We start from the raw sequence: 14,563 nt of genomic DNA on the forward strand, positions 1-14,563 counted from the left end.
AGAGAGAGAGAGAGAGAGAGAGAGAGAGAGAGAGAGAGAGAGAGAGAGAGAGAGAGAGAGAGAGAGAGATAGCGAGCACATTGGCCTTGGAGCCAGGAATGTACTGGGTTTCTATACAGTTCTCACTGCTAGGTGTGTAAACTTTAGTAAGTCATTTAATGTCCATGAGATTTAATTTCTCATCTATAAAATGAAGATGTTAATACTTGTAATAACTAATGGATTTATTGTGAGGAAACATGTCGTAACTTAGAAGGTACCTATTGTGTAATTTAGTATTGTTGTTGTTGTTATTATATGTTGATGGAAGGATAATAGATGCTGGGGTTTCCACTGGTACCCTCTTAACTCTCTTGGATCCTTCTAAGTATCTTTCAGTTCATTAGAGTAGTAGAGACACAGCTTAAACACATTAAATTGGTTGCTTGATTTATAAAGCATATTAGTCTTATCCCCATTAGTTTCCTCAGTCTATTTCTCAGGAATTTTTATTTCTTTCCACCTACCAAATGAAAAATACCTGTCATTAGTTCAGTTTGGAGTCTATTTCAGGGTAGAGAGAAGTTTTCTGACTGTGACGGGCTTGGATACATTCCAGAAGAAAAATTTTACTCCGTCCTGAAAAATGTATAAAAGGCTGTAGTTTCTAAAACCATTACTGGCAGCAACAACTTTCATTCAAACGGCGATTGGTAGAACTTGAGTTTATTATTTAAAATAGATATTTAAAGTCCCACATAGTATACCAATTTCAAAAATGCATGGTCATCTTCAGGGGATGGCTATACCCATTTGAATCATCTTTTTTGTTAACCTTCCACCATCAGTTAATCAACAGCCATTGATTTAGCATGGGCCATATGTCAGGCACTGTCCTAGGTAATGGTGATACAAAGACAAAATATAATTACTACTAACTCTCAAGGAGCTATATATACTAATATACGTACATTTTGCATTCCCAAATAAAATTTATGTTCTATAGAAAGAACATTCAATACACTATAGTCTATAGAATATATAAAAGATGCATTGGATTTACATCTAATAAAGTATAACACAAGTACAGGTAATGAGAGAAGAAAAAACATTTGAGGAAGTAAGAGATTCTCTGATGGAGAGAGAGGTAAGGAACATGTCCAGTGCAAGCAGCATGGAAACGGAATATTGTGTGTTAGAAATAGGGAGGAAGCTATGTTTGGTTGAACCACAGAATGCAAGAAGGATATTTATCTATAATATAGCTGGAAATCTATGTTGAAGCCAGACTGTGATTAAATATAAAAGCCAAACCAGTTTTATATTTTATCCTAGAAACAATACGCAACCAGGGGAGTTCAGTTTGTAGAGTAGTGACATGGTCAGACTTTAATTAAGGAAAATCACATCTGTACCTGTGTGGAGGATGGATCAGGATAGAGAATGCCTTGAGAGAGGGAGAACAATTGCGAGGCCATAGCTGTTGTCCAGGAGAGAGGAGGTGAGAGAGTGAACTAAAAGGGATAAAAATATATACATATACATGTATGTATACACACATGTATATTTGTATGCATGTATGTATATATGTGTGTGTGTACATATATCATATTATATATATATACATACATATATATATATATACACACATATATGTTAAAAAGGGAACAGATACCAACATACTTTAAAGATTTCAAGTTAACTCCTCTAAGGTATTTTTAGTGATGTTAGCTATTGTGAAGGACATTTATATCCTTGACCTCATGACTTGGTAAGTAAAGGTAAGAATTGATTTTCATGTCTTACTTTAAAATATACTGATTGTTGTTGAAACAATTATATAAGGGTGATTTCATGACCCCCAAAAAAATGCCTGCATACCTGCTGATTACTGTATTTGTATGAGCAAATTGGATGTTCTATGCTCAAATTGTCAATGAGTTTCCCACCTTGCATAATTTACTTAGTCTCTGAATTATCATCTGATTTAGAATCTCATTTGGTTATTCAAATATTTTATTTCTACCATGTAAATCTAACATTCAAGTTCTTATAAAGGATCAAATTTATACTTTCTCTTTTAATCTCTCAAACTTTTATGTCTTCTGTTAGGAAAAAGAACTCATCCCTGAAACATAGGTTTCAATTATATTTCCCTCTTTTCAATTATTCCTTTTCTAGATGTTCACATAAGAATATTTTATTTTACTCTTTCCTCAATGATAGTACTTTTTTGCCTTAGAGCATTCTTTTCTCTCCCCGTTCAACCTCTGGCAAAACTATTGACTGTATAGACATTAAATTTTTAATTCTATTTTAAACAGAAAGATCTGTATTCCATTGTTATCTTAATATATTACAAAATGGTGTTCATTAGTATTGATAGTAGATACTCCCTTCACTAGTACAGATGGAATCCCACCCCAGCTCATAGGTTGTCATGACCAAAAATATAATAATAATAATCCCCAGGTGGATAAGGTTCTGGTGATTAACTTCTCTCTATACTTGGTCCTTGTACAGCAGACACACATTCCATTGATTGGGCCATAATGCAAAGCCCTTCTAACTCGAAAAGATCTATAAAAACCAGTGATCAACTGACATAATATTTGAAACTCAGGGTCAAATGATGTCAGGATGAGATGTAGGATTAGGGAAGACTTCTATAGGAGCTTCATTTTAGCCTCTCCAAAAATAATATGAACATATTATTTTGACTTGAAGAAAAGAAAGTAGGTCCCTTTTATTGGCATTTAAAAAACAGATTTTTACTATGACTTCTACAGATTGATTCTAGTTCTTTGATTATGCAAAAGAGCTTTGGACCCATTTTGTAAATTATATTAATAAACAGGAAAAAAGGGAGGGGAAGATTTTGCTAAGGTTAATATTTTGCTAATGGTACTTGACTAATATGTTGCAAAGTTACTAACTCAAATGAAGGTTACATGTTAAATGTTTATATGTTAATTTTTTTCAGAAATTAGAAAAAACATAACTCTCTTTCCTTTTCTAACATGGTATTTTCCATTGGCATTATTTGCTTGTGAATATGTAATGAACAACTACCAAAGAAATTAACAATACTCTTGTCATTCAGAGAAAAAATGATTTATTCTTGTATAGGTTTGATATTTTTGACATGTAAATTTGTTATAAATGCTTAAGGTAAGCAATTTCTTTCATCAGATATTATTGATGGTACACTGTGAACAATTAAATTGTGTTTAAGAGTCTGAAACCAGAGTTGAGTTGAGGTTTTCTTTCTCTCAGTATTATAAAAGGCTTGCCTCAGATGCATATTGGTTGTGTGATCATGGACAAGTCACTCAACCTATCATTGCGCTAGGCCAGTGAAATCAAGCTCAAATAGAAAAGGAGGGGCCTCACAAAATCATAGACATCATAGGTTCCCTGCAAGGGACATATTGACTTAGAAAACCACGTAGTAACATTATCTATGTTCTATTGGATTTTTGCTTTTTTAATTTATATTATTTTGTTCATTTTGTTAGTATTTGATTTTGTTAAATATTTCAGAGTTCCCTTTTAGTATGGTTCAGGGTCACATTGAAGAGTTTTGTGGATTCCCAGCAGGTTTGACGCTTCTGCTCTAGGTAACTCTCTGAGACTGAGATTCTTAATTTGGGATCTATGAACTTCTATTTAAAATGTATTTTGATAACTGTATTTCAGCATAATTTGTTTCCTTTGTAATTCTAGGCATTTAATATTATACATGTGAGATGTTATTTTGAGAATCAGACTGCCAAAGGGGTGGGTACCTGACATAAAAAAGGTTAAAATCACCTCTCTGGATAATTGCTCTCATTCATTTATTTGTCTCTGACATCTTCTAAGAGTAAGATTATAAGTTGCAGAAAAGGTGCCACCTTACATTGGGAGAGGGAATTTCCTTATCCTTCAGAAGGGGATTGTTAATTGTGCTGTTGAAAATATTACTTATTAAAATGTACCCAGTGGTGAAGACCTGTCATTATCACCAATATTAGACCTGTGTGTAGGAGCTGATTGACCCTGGGAACAGTGAAGTGCATACATTTGCCTAACTTCAACTTTGGGAGACCTACTATCATAGTTCCCTTTACCAATGAAACCTTAGGTCTGGACCACAGTCCTTGGTTGGACTTTGCTTAATAGATTTTAATTCATTTGGAGAAACATTTATTAAATGTGCACTCTTTATGAGACACTAAGCTAACATCTGGAGATACAAAGATGAATAATAGCATAATTTTTGCCTCCAGGAAGTTGATAATCTTCTGGAATAAGAGTATGAAAATGTGCATTGTGTGTATGTAGCCTGTGTTAAAGTTAAGTAGAGAACCAAATGAAGTGCTCTAGGAAATTTTGCTAGGGGAAAAATTGAGGAAAATATCTTTCAGTTGAGCATATCAATGAAGAGATTATGGGGAAAATGGCACCTGCATTAGCCTCTAAAACATAAAAAGCCTTTAGAAGATAGAGATAACAAGACAGTGTGTTCCAGGGACAACGGGTGAAGAGCAAATGGATTGAATTGGGAGATGTTGGCTAAGACCAGTCATGGTTTATGTACCATTGAAAAGAAGAACGGGTTATAGCATTTAGTCTCTATAGTTAATGTTAAAATTCCTGAAAGAGTTTTGTAAAAGAATGGTTTTGGATAGGTTCAAAAGGAAACCATCCAATAACTTAGATGATCCCTGAGGCCTACTCATTGCCCATACCACTGAAACAGATCAGAACTTGGGAAACTCACCAAATATTATTAGTGTTTAATTTTGTGTGCATATATGAATGCTAATTGAATCTTTAAAAATGGCCAATTACCCAGGAGGAATAGCAAGAAGCCAATACTGTTTTTAAGTGTTCATGTATTTGTTATATAGATTGGAAACATTTCAGGAAGCCTTTTCTACTGCCATTTTAAGATGAAACCCAACCAAGCCCTGACTTTAAGATTGCGAGCTTGGCAGAGTAAAGGAAAGGCTAGGATTAAATGACATTAATTCATGCCGGTATGTGACAATATTTCATTCCTATTAAAACTAGTCTATCCTGTGATATAGAGGCTCTCTCTCCTATATGGAACAACAAAGGAGAGATGCAGAATTTAAATACATAAAAACAATTCCCATCTTAGCATGGCACAAAATCAGTTTTGCTCAGCCAAACATAGTTTTGTGTTATGTCTCTGTTCCTCATCACTGAAAAGACCATTAACATGTTCATGGCATAAAAGATAAAATTTTATCCATTAATGCCCATTTATACTATAGGCATAAATCCATATTAGGGCTAATTTAGCTAGAAGAGAAACCTTCAAATTGCCTCTTCCACAGAAATAAAATGAAGGGCCCTTGAGCTGAGCATTGACTGTCCCATGGATTGACATAAAATGTCAATGTATCATGGCAATGACAGTGAATTATAGTTATTGATGTTTCAGAATTTGTTTTATGCATAAGTCAAACAAACAAAACATAATGATGAACCTTTGTTTTGTGCTCTCTCTCATACTGATATTTTAAATACAAAATGCTTCTTTTCCTCACAGGATATTAATTTTTGTGAAGACCAGTGGCAAAAAAAAAAAAATTACTACAGGAGACTGTGATTACCACCTGCTGTGAGGGCAGCCAATGATCCTGAAGGGGTGTGTTAATTGTGATGATGATAATGTTCCTTATTATAATGCACTCAGCAGTGAAGACCTGTCATTATCACCATTTATGAAGTATGTCTGTAGATGCTGATTAACCTGGGGAACAGTGAAGTACAGGAACTTGCCCATTTTTCACTTTCAAAAACTTTAGTATCACAGAATTTTAAAATTGGAAAAGGACCTTATAAAGAGAGTTAGAATAGTAAGCTGAAACCTGGTTCCTAATTGTTGACTAATTCTTGTATGTAAAATGGAGCAATCACCTCCCAGAGTTGTATTAAGTGGGGAAATAATAAATGTTTGAATTTGTCAAAAATTTTGAGTGTTAGGCCATGGTAATTCAGAGACAAAAAAATGAATCCTTTTCCTCAAAGAGTTTATATTGTTGGGGTGGGAAGTAGGGAGGAATATGATATATACAGAGATAAATGTAATACAAGCTAAGGAATTATAGAGAAAACTCTTTACTTGGAGGCTTAAGGAAGATCTCATTTGTGGTAAGATTTTCTAGACTCTTCTGAGGTCACAATAAATACAATAAATTTCTTTTTTTAATTATCAGATGGTATATGACTAATGTGAAAATATGTTTAATAGCAATGTATATGTAGAGCCTATATCAGATTGCATGCCGTCTTGGGGACAGTAGTAGGGAGGGAGGGGGGAGAATTTAAAACTCAAAAACTTATGGAAGTGACTGTTGAAAAATAAAAATAAATTAATTAAAAAATTATCAGATGGTAGGAAACTTTATTTAGTTGCTAAATTTCAATTTTACTCTTTCATATATATAGATATATATATATATATATGGCTATTACTGAATATATTTATGATTTTTTTTACTTATTAGCAGCATCAATTGGCCTTTATATGTTTGCTTAATGTTCAGTGCCATAAATGGTTCTCTTGAAATTTCAAGTTTCAGCACATCATGCCCAATGGACTTTAATCTCCCTCCCCACCTATTTCTAATGTGCCACATTTCCCCTTCTTTGCTGACTGTTCTCTCACGTGATAAATAACTCTGTCTTATCAAGGTCAGTCAGAAAGGCCCCTTTTACATATCTCATAAATTTTAGCCAGGTGCCACTGATGTGAGATTAATGTAATGGCACCATGGCAAGCACTCAAGCTTGTCTTAATTATGCTAAGGTTGCCGGTTCACCGTTTCTCTTCATCTGTCTCCTGCTTTAGGGAACACTAAACACTATGTCATTAGATTGTCTGTTCCACAACATTGGTCCTTTGCATTTACAAAGTCATCAGATGGCTTATGACATAGCTTTTCTAAGAAATTAAATTAAATAAATAGTGAAAACAAAAATTAGGAAAAGTGCATGGAAAAGGTGTTGAGGTTTGATCATAGAGGACAGCTGTTTAAAGCAGGTGAAAAATCTATGTACCCCCATGGTGACATTTTCCATGGTTTTCTCATTTGTTTGGACAGAAAAGGGCTTAAAGCTAAGCAGGGTATTTACTCAATGTCCTAGTCTTAATCCGATTCATGAGTTACCTCTTATGGTTATAGGAGAAAGGGAAGTTCCAATGTCCTGCCAAAATCATAACTTCTTTGTAATTGAGGATTAGGGTGATGCCAATCTTATGTACACCAAAGTCACAAATTTATATTCCGAGGGTCCAGTGTTATCCAATCCTTCCTACCCCCTGCCAGTCTCCCAATTTGCCTCAGAGTAGGGAGGCTCATTCAAAGCTATTGGTACTGCCCTGTTCTTTTTCATGGTACCTACTCAACTCCTTTTCACAGGATCAGAGAACTTCACAGTTGGAAGGGATTTCATTTTCCCATAAAGCCAAGATTTTCCAGTATCAAATATATCATTATGGAGTTGTGATCTCATCAATGTGTATATTCCCTCCAACAACAGAGGCTTGAACCCATCCATACCTTTTCATTCCGTGTGACTCTTGTTCATGGACTCATGTAAATCTTACTTGGAGGGTCCAACCATAAGTGCTCTGAATCTCTTGACATCATGTAAATTCCAAAGCAGCATGAGCATTGTCAATTGGTCATTTCATATTTTTTGGTTCGTGAGCATTTGACGTCCTTTGTTGACTATACATCTCTCTGAGGCTATTGCTAAATGGAAAGAAAATAAATGCTAAATGTCAATCTATATTGAAATTTCTGTTGAATTTTCTTCAGAAAAATAATCTGCTGATTTCTTGCAAATTTGCAAATTTCTTTTCTTTTGCAAATGATTTTGTACTTGATCTGTTTTGTTGGTACAGGAGTACTTGGTATATTAAAACTTTACAGGGAATGTACTTGATATTAATTATATGTAAAAAAAAGCAAAGTCAAAGATAAGATAAAAATGTAGAAGTCAGAAAAATGAAAAACTACAGGTTTTATAATGCATGTTGCATTTTTGTGGCCAAATTTTAAAAGATCTGTCAGACTATACAAACTTTTAGCAGACCTCCTAAAGCTTCCTAGCATCTTAGCTCATCAGTGAGCTTTGATGGAGTTGTGCTTTTATTTGCTTACATCAAGATTGCCTTCTGCAGTGTGAGTTTGAAGGGAAGGAGGAAAAGATATACGTGTGTGTGTGTGTGTGTATGTGTGTGTGTGTGTAAATAATATATAACATTTACCATGTGACAGACTATATTAAACACTTCACAAATATCACATTTGATCCTCCAAACAACCCTGTGAGGCAACTGTTGTTATTATCCCCATTTTACAATTGAGGAAACAGAGGCAGAGATTAAGTGACTTCCCCAGGGTCACACAGCTAGTAAGTATTTGAGGTCAGATTTGAACTCAGGTCTTCCTGACTCAGGACCAGCGCTCATTCGTTATACTAGACCTAACTGTCTCAGACTACAATTCATCTTTGACTTCTTGTCCTGGGCATAGAAGACCAAATATATAGGAAGCCTCCCTTTCTATATTTTAATATCTTGTGGATACCAGCACAAGATTGTGCTCTCTACAAATGTCCAGCCCACTTCCTTTTCCAGCCTTACATGTCCTGAATATTGCCTTTACGCAACCTCTTGTGCCCAAATCATCATTAATAATATCCTATGAGTTATTTATGCTTATTCCTTGTCTCTTAATTGTGGTGATCATTGCTTTACAGTCATATGATAGCATCATCCAGGGAAAAGGGGTATGAAAAATGCAAGCTTTTGTGACAGGAATAGCTTGTATAATTACAAATATCAACCAATGTACCAACAGATATAATGTGGTCCACTCTCCTCCTTCTATTCAGTTCTGGTCCCAATGCATTGTCCATTTATACTGTCTGATAAAGGTGTATGTGCTGAAGGACCAATTCTATAGAATGTCTATTGAACTGAATGCCACGATCTGAGCAGTATGTATTCTTCATCCACCTGTTCATTTTCTTCTTTTATTCCTAAACAAAACATCCTCTGAATTTACATGAGTAGGGAGCTTCCAGTGAGGAATTCCCTCTAACAGCGTAGATCAGTACCTTCTGTGTAACTTATAGTTTCACAGACTTCCTTTGGGCCCCGAGAGTTTAAGTGACTTGCCCAGAGTCACACAGCTAACATATGTAACAAGCAGGATTTTGAAACCAGGTCTTTCTGTATCCAAAGCTGACTTGCTATCCGTTAAGCTCTCTTGCCTTTCTATCCACTTGCTTTTTCTTGTGTTGATTGCTAGGCTGATGCCTTTAAGGCATCCTATTATGGGGTGCAGTCAACACAGCATCACATGCAACCTGGAACAACTGGAGGACAGCACCATAAAAAGTCCCCCTTTATTTTGGACATAGGGCAGAGCATCCTCTACAGTAGCAGTGAACAAATTGGGCCGGAATATGCCTCAGTCAGCTTTATACAAAATACAGAGCAGGTGCTGATATCGTTGGGAGCGAGGAATCCTCATACAAATAAAAACAAAAATTATCTATCTATTATATATGAGTGTTTCATATACATGTGTACACGTGTATATATTCTGTTTTTGCTCTTTGATAGACATTTGATTGTATGAAATTCCGTATATAACTAAAGCATTTTGGTTTGATTTGTTAATTTCCTGTAATTGTGACTTTTCAATTAAAATGATTTATGAATGTACAGACTGGGTGTTTTAGTTAAATAAGAATAGTGGGAAACAAAAACCAGGAAATAGCTAATAGAAACAAAAGGCACATTTTGTAAGTGAATGGTAAATAAAAATATATGCAATTTAAAACTATCTGGTATATTCTTGTGCTGAAACAACCTTAATACAAAAAAGCATATGTGATTCTAATATGTTTAGCTGCTGTGTTTGTTTTTGAGTTTAAAATGAAATAATGTACTTAAAACACTTTGCTAGCTTCAAAGTTTATTTTAAGATCTCTCCCAGGTCAGAGAATTCCATTCCAATCAGTTATATAAAATCAAATTTAAAAAAATAAAAGTCACCATACATTATTAAGTAAAGTGTATGGTGATAATGAGCAATTTTTTTTCACCTTCTAAAATTTCAAGAGTAAAATGAAACTCAATGCCTATCATTTTCTTCTATGAAATCTTAGTTCACTTCTTCTAATTTGATACTTTAAGGTTTGGTGTTTTCAATTCCCTCCAGTGATAGAAATTGTGATCTCTCTTTGACTTATTGGACAGTCTTCTATGATGTTTGTGGCTAGAAAATTCAACCTGAAGCCAACGTCATGATCAATTAGCTTCCCTCAATATAGTAAGGCCCATCATGGGGCATTGGGTATACTCTAGGTTGGTGGGATCATAGTTCAGGCCTCTCCAGCTAGGACTTATGTTCCAACTGCAGAATATTGAGATAGTCACTTCCTTGAGGAAAGAGATTAAAACTTCATCAGAAGATTTCATTTCTATTTTTCTGTGATTATATCTGTGGGTGGTACAGGGTCTAGACCTTGACTTCCTTTGTTTAAGGAGCTCTATATGTGCAACCTCCACCCACCAATGCAGATCACAGTTTGTCTGTAACCTAGAAGGATAAATAGTTGACACTAGGACCCTGAAACTTTAAGTGACTTGTTTGTGGTCACACAGTTTGTGTCTAAGACAAAATTTGTACCTGGACTATCCTGACTCCAAGGCCAACCTTCTTTCTATTACCTCAGGCTATCATTAACCTGCTCATGGTATCTGTATAAAAATAATTCAGTAATTATGAGAGTTAGGGTATGAGAATGTACCTAGAACTTTTTTTTTTATTTTAATGTTTTTTAATGCAGTTGTAAAATTATTTAAATAGCATGGAAACCTAAAAGACTTATAGACCAGGGAATAACAGGAGAGGAGACCCTCCTCCAACACCAGCAAATAAATTAACAAATAAGTGGTATATTATAGACTCAGAAAGTCTAAAACATATGGGACTTTGCTGTGCCATATCAATTGGCCAGTTTGATGAAAAAAATAAACCTCTGTCAAAGTAGCAATTTTGGCATTATGGGGAAAATAAATCTGTTGTTTGCATATTGTTTTATTCTGAATAATAAATCTTGGCAGTGGAGAGGGACATGATGTTTTTGTGGAATCCCTTATAATCTATCAAAAATATGTAATATGGTAGGGATTACCATAATGACCAGGAGGGCTGGATTAATATTTTATTTAATCTTTGTATCTCCTGAAGTGTGAAATACTGCTCTGGACATTGGAAACAGTTTTTAAATATCGATCATTGAACAAGTAAATTGATGAATGTATCTAGATGGTTCTAGGAACAGAGACACAGCTAGAAGTTTTTGAGTGTGGGGCAAGTGCCTTGAACCAGGTCCATCTCGATCCCTAGTGAAGCAGAAACCTGGTGAAGTTGCCACTGCCACCGGGTGGTGGCTCCCAGGTTTGTATTAGGAGAATAATTCTTTCTAGTATAGCATCTTCTAGCTTTTCATGCTAGTTTTTCTTACCAATTAGGTGCTAAATTCCTTTGTTTCTAGCTTCTAGAAGACTGCAAGTACTATCAATAACCTTTAAATATGCCATATAAATATGCCCTAAAACATGTATTGCCCTGCTCATGACTCTGGGAGGGAATGTCAGCAAAATTTCATGTAGGACAGTAGGTATATTTAGGAAATTTATGGTCAGTATATTCTAAGACATTTCCTACTATAGAAGGATATGTTGTGGACAGTCTGGCATGTCTCAACATTATCCATCTGTATAGACATGCCTTGAGAAAACAGTAAAAACAAGGAAAGCATGCTCATCTTCTCTTTATAGTTAGGTTGTTCACTGTGGACCATAAATTTCAAGAGATTTGACTGTTTCTCTTTCCATTCTCATCACATATTTTTCTTCTTCCTGTGTCATGTTGTTCAGGCAAAATGAACATCTCTCTGTTCCTTGTGGGCCTTCATCTCCTTGCATTTGTACTGTTCTTCTCCATGCCTAGAATGCCTTCCCTTCTCATGTCTTTCCCACAGAATCTGTGACTTCCTTCAAGCTTCAAGCTTTCTTTAGCTCAAACTGCACCTTCCTAATAACAAATCTAATAGTGTAAACCACTCCCTAAACCACTTTGTATTTATTATCTATAGTCTTATAGATGTATATGGTATCTCTCCTGATAGAATATAAACTTCTTGAGTGCAGGAATTGTTTGATTTTTATTTTTGTAAATTTGTGTCATCGGCAGCTAGTTGGTAAATTGGTCACAGTAGATGCTTAATAGAAGTTTGTCAATTAAAATGCATTAATTCTCTTGATATTTCTTAGACTTCCCTGTTAGTAGCTATATGACTACTACTGCAAAGTCCTCCCTAAATATCCTATGCGACCTCCAGTGGGAATTTACAATTTTTATTGTTATGTATATTGACTGTCAGCAGAATAAATATATTTTTAGAAAATATTATCATGAGTTATGCTTAGCTATTGAAGGCAAAGGCCCTATTAGAGTAAGCAAGTTTAAATTTGTAGAGAAATCACAGAGGAAAGGAATTGATTTTACCAGAAAGTGTGTCTAGGTGGTGTAATGGATAGAGTGCCAGGCTTGGAGTCACAAAGACTATTCTTCCTTAGTTCAGATCTGGCCTCAGACACTTACTAGCTGTGTGACTTGGGCAAGTCACTTAATCCTGTTTGCCTCAGTTTCCTCATCTGTAAGATGAGTTGGAGAAGAAAATATCAAATCTCTCCAGTTTCTTTGCTGAGAAAACCCCAAATGGAGTCATGAAGAGTTGGGCATGACTGAAATGACTGAATGTAGCTACGAAATGATTTAAATAGTTATCTAATTGAAAAGTACATGTTCTCTTTGATATACTGTAGACTGGTAGACTATTATGAACATCATGAAATAATGCTGGAAAAACAGGGCAAAATATTTTCTTTAATTCAAAGCCATCAAATACAGTTTGTCTTTTAATAACTTTCTACCACGTGGATCGGATTTTAGAGCTAGAAGCAACTTTGGCAGCCACCTGGTTCACCATATCCTTTTAGTGATGAGGTAATTGACTTGCTTAAGATCATGCAAGCAATCACAACATTGCAGAAATGGGAATTCAGACTCAGTCTTGTGACTCCAAGTTCAGCCTGATTGCCACTTTTTTTTTGTTATTTCCCACAACAATCTCTTGGAGTCGTATATTGATACATCCATATATTTAAGTTAAATGTTATAGAAAAATGAAGTAATATGCTACATAGTAGCTCACAGGGGGCAGGATGGTGGTGGTAGGATCTAAAGGTTCTGCTGTGGTGATGCTTGGCAGACTTGGCAAGGGATAAGCTATCAAATACAAAGTCTTCTAGTGTCACGTCCTTCAGGAACTTCTTTCTGATCTACCAGCTATTTTGTTCTCTCCTGTTTCAAATTATTTTGTATTCATTTGCTTTTTTGTATCATGTATCCACAGGGTATAATGTAAATAGAGATTATTTTTATATTTGTATCCTCTCTGTGTAGTATACTGCCTTGCAAGTGTGAAGAACTCAATAAATGCTTACAGAATTGAATTCTCAGACATTGAATTATGCTGAGAGGTCTTTTGGGAAGGGATGTGGGGGCTTGGGCTTGGGTGTGAGGTCTGAGTCTAACAAGGGAAAATACAGAAAACATGATTCAGAAAGCAGTGCCAAGGAGATTCAGAAGGTAGAAGTGGAATTAGGCAATCTGGTATGGGATGGTGGGGTGGTTTAGGGATTGGAAACTAAAAGCCAAGTTGAAATGTTTGATAGAACGTAATAACTTGGAGTGAGATTCAGGATGTGGCATGATGATGGTTTTTGTCCCACATTTCACTGGCTTTAGGCTGCATGTAATTGCATGTAATAGAAGTTTGGTTGTACCCAGGACTTAAAACGTTATCTTAGAGGTAAAAAAAAAAAAAAAGCCTTCTACTCACAAGATCCAATGGTCTTTTCAGCCTTCATTCTCTCTGAATTCAATCCATTTGGCATTATTGAACATTCTTGCCTTTTGAATATTCTTCCTTGATTTCTGAAAAATCATTTCCTAGTCTTCTAGTTTTCTAACTATGTCTTTGACTTTTTTTTGGGGGGGGGCTAGACAATGGGGTTAAGTGACTTGCCCAGGGTCACACAGCTAGTAAGTGTTATGCGTGTGAGGCCGGATTTGAACTCAGGTCCTTCTGAATCCAGGGCCGCTGCTCTATCCACTGCACCACCTAGCTGCCCCTGTCTTTGACTCTTAATGGTGTGTCATCTTCTTGACTTCTTAAAGTCATTGTTGCTTAGGGTTCTGTCCAAGGCCCTCTTTTCTTCTTTCTATAGTCTCTCTTAGCAAGTCCATTTGCTCCTATTGATTTGATGTCCTCTCTACACAGACGACTGCCAAATTTCTACCTCTCAACTTCTTTTTGAAGCTCAAAAACATATCTCCAACAGCTTTTCTCAAGCTCAATATGTCTAAAACCAAGCTTAAAATATCTTCTCTTTATTTTTGACACTTCA

General features: G+C 35.5%; 1 pseudogene; it reads left to right on the top strand.

The window, feature by feature from the left end:
* Positions 1-4,997: 4,997 nt before the first annotated feature.
* The window catches only part of LOC114051230, a 134,081-nt pseudogene continuing 124,515 nt past the window's right edge, over positions 4,998-14,563 (top strand).

This window comes from Vombatus ursinus, unplaced genomic scaffold, assembly GCF_900497805.2.
Source record: "Vombatus ursinus unplaced genomic scaffold, bare-nosed wombat genome assembly UNPS02014802.1, whole genome shotgun sequence".
NCBI lineage: Eukaryota > Metazoa > Chordata > Mammalia > Diprotodontia > Vombatidae > Vombatus > Vombatus ursinus.